This window comes from Punica granatum, unplaced genomic scaffold (assembly GCF_007655135.1).
Source record: "Punica granatum isolate Tunisia-2019 unplaced genomic scaffold, ASM765513v2 Contig00421, whole genome shotgun sequence".
Taxonomy (NCBI): Eukaryota; Viridiplantae; Streptophyta; class Magnoliopsida; order Myrtales; family Lythraceae; genus Punica; species Punica granatum.
In genome coordinates, this window is record NW_022204336.1 from 931 (window position 1) to 3,629 (window position 2,699).

Sequence of the window (2,699 nt, forward strand, 5' to 3'; positions counted from 1 at the left end):
ACATTATTTTTAACATTCATGTGAATGTATATGTCTTTTGTATAAATGTATAAGCACACCATATTATTTTGATTCTCTGAAATATGGAACTTATTGTGTTTTTTTTTAAATATCAATACCATATTGTGTAGATAAAAACATCATTTTTTAATTAAAATTAATTAGTTAATAAAATTAAACTAGACAAATGCATCCGCACACTATGCGCGTGCAAAATAAATAGTACATGGTTAGAATTGAAAATTATTGGCAATGACTTGTGTTACGCACATAAAATATTGATCAGTTTATTTGCTAAGTACAAATGAGTATAACAACATATATTATTATTAAATAAAATAAATCTTCACTACTTTTTTTCGGTATATATCATCATATCCGGAAGTCTATTGGGACAAGACTATTCAGTTCGCGCCAAATCGGCTCACGAGGGGTAAAACTCTCCCAATCAGCACCCTCCCCCTTTTCCTCCGATTCAGTTTGATCTTTCCTTTCTTTTTTTATTTTTATTTTTTAATTTAAAATTTTAGAATAATTTTTTATTAAATAAAATCCTGTGGAGTCCACTCATCTAATCAGGTTGCGCTAGGACTGTAGTACATTGTTAAGTTCATATAAGCTGTTAATATTAAAATAGACGGGAGAATTGACATCGTGCTAGGCGCACAACTAAAATGATCGGTTGTGTCTTGCTATGCAATTTCTGAAAGATTGTACTATATAAGATTTTTGGTAAATGATAGTGCTTTTTCAGGTCATTATCCCTTGATTTTATTCCTTAAAAATGGGAATAACATGCAACACTATAAATTATAAGACATGAGCCCGACTAATTTAGTTTGGGCCGGATTGTTCGAATAATGCTTCCCAGCGTGAATTTCCTCTATTCACATGACTCAAATCAAAGACTTTGCTTAATGGAACAAGTGTTAGACTGCTTGAACCAAACCATATTGATGCGTTGAATAAGTGTGTTTTAGATATTTACTAAAGCCGTAAGCGATGAAAATATCTGGTAGCAATGAGAATTGTGTTTTTTTTTTGAACATGAAAATGTGTTTTGGCCCCGCAATACTTTTCTTCCTTTTCAAATTGAACCCTCTCCCCCCCCCGAGCCCCACCCCTTCTATAAATACCAAATATTCATACCAAGAGTTACTCAACACTTTCATATTCCATTTATAAGACACATAAGAGAGAGAGAGCATCAGATCGAGTTTGAATTATGGCAAGCATCAACGTTCCTGGTGAGTTCTTTAGCTAAGTATAATTATTTGGAAATATGAGATGATCTCTCGTCTTATATACAATTTAAAAGTTTACATCAACATAGTACGTACCTAAAAATGGTATCACGATGTTGCTTGGCCTTATCAAGGCCATAATTTGTGGAATGTAAGATTATACTGTGTTGAACAACTTCCGGAATTATCTGGTCACTAAAGCTGTAAATCAGTTGTACTAATTGGTTGTCGTGCTTGAGTATCACGGGAGAACCTTCTTTCTTTGCTCCTTCACATGATTACAATAACAATGATCCATTGATGAAATTTTGACAGGGAAGAGCTCTTGGCCGGAGCTGGTGGGGAAAAATGGGGGGTTGCGGCGACAACAATAATCAGTGAGAATCCAAAAGTGTTTGTGGTGATGATCCCCCCCTCTGTCACGGCCATTACCAGCGACTACGTAAACAATCGTGTCCGTGTCTTTGTCGATGACTCATGCAATGTCACCACAGTCCCAACTATTGGGTAAACAATCATGTTACTAAATTGAATAATATGAATGAGCTCCTCAATATGATAGTTAGAGGAGCCCATCGCTCTCGAATGTTATGAAATAAATGTTGTTTAACCTGGATCTGTCTTAATCTAGTTATAATGTTTTGTTTACATTTGCTCTTCGTGTGTTGCAAGTGTACTAGTAGAAGAACCACAGACTTTGCCCGGGAAGCATATCTTATTATTTTACAAATACGAATATTTTCAAAATAGAAAATATATAAATACCAATTTGATTCCTAATAAATGAATTTTCAGCCACTACTTTGGTCCCAGGTAATTCTTTTGCCATCAATCCAAGAAACACTCCCACTGTGATACAAAATGGTCCGTTAGGAATTGTAATGGAAGGTTGATCTGGAGGCTGATGTGGCTCACAGAACCTTGAAAACCAACAAGTGAGTGACATGCATGTGTACAAGAATGTCGGGAACATGACCCACATATAATCCTGTTATAAAATAAACCAAGAACAAATTCTAATAGTTCTTGAATCTTTGTACCGGGTTCCCCAAGAAATCGTTACCGGAGTTGATCACGTACCAAGTTTCCTCCAAGAATAAACACAAACGGCACCAACGATGGATTGTCTCTACGTAATGAGCGAGAACCAAACACGTTCCACAGCACAAGAACCTCTCACACACGATCTCTAATGGAAGCACACACTCGAATGATTCTCTCTCTCGTTCGTTCTCTTGTGTAGTACAGTACACACCACATAGACGTCTATACATAAAAAAACATCTATATCCATATATATATATATATATATATATATAGAGAGAGAGAGAGTAAAATTGACTTCACCTTGCATTAAATAGGGTCATAGTTAGTAGGGCTAAAAAATAAAAGAGGATGTAGCGCAGTGGCATATTTCCTCGCTTGGTAACCAGGAGGGTCTAAGTTCGATACTCA

At 35.6% G+C, this 2,699-nt stretch overlaps 1 long non-coding RNA gene across 1 annotated transcript; it reads left to right on the forward strand.

Annotated features, from left to right (window-relative positions):
• Positions 1 to 1,107: 1,107 nt before the first annotated feature.
• On the forward strand, positions 1,108 to 1,894 carry LOC116190333. Its single transcript, XR_004152652.1, has 2 exons — positions 1,108 to 1,247; positions 1,560 to 1,894. It is a non-coding gene; the product is annotated as an uncharacterized LOC116190333 (long non-coding RNA).
• Positions 1,895 to 2,699: the final 805 nt, after the last annotated feature.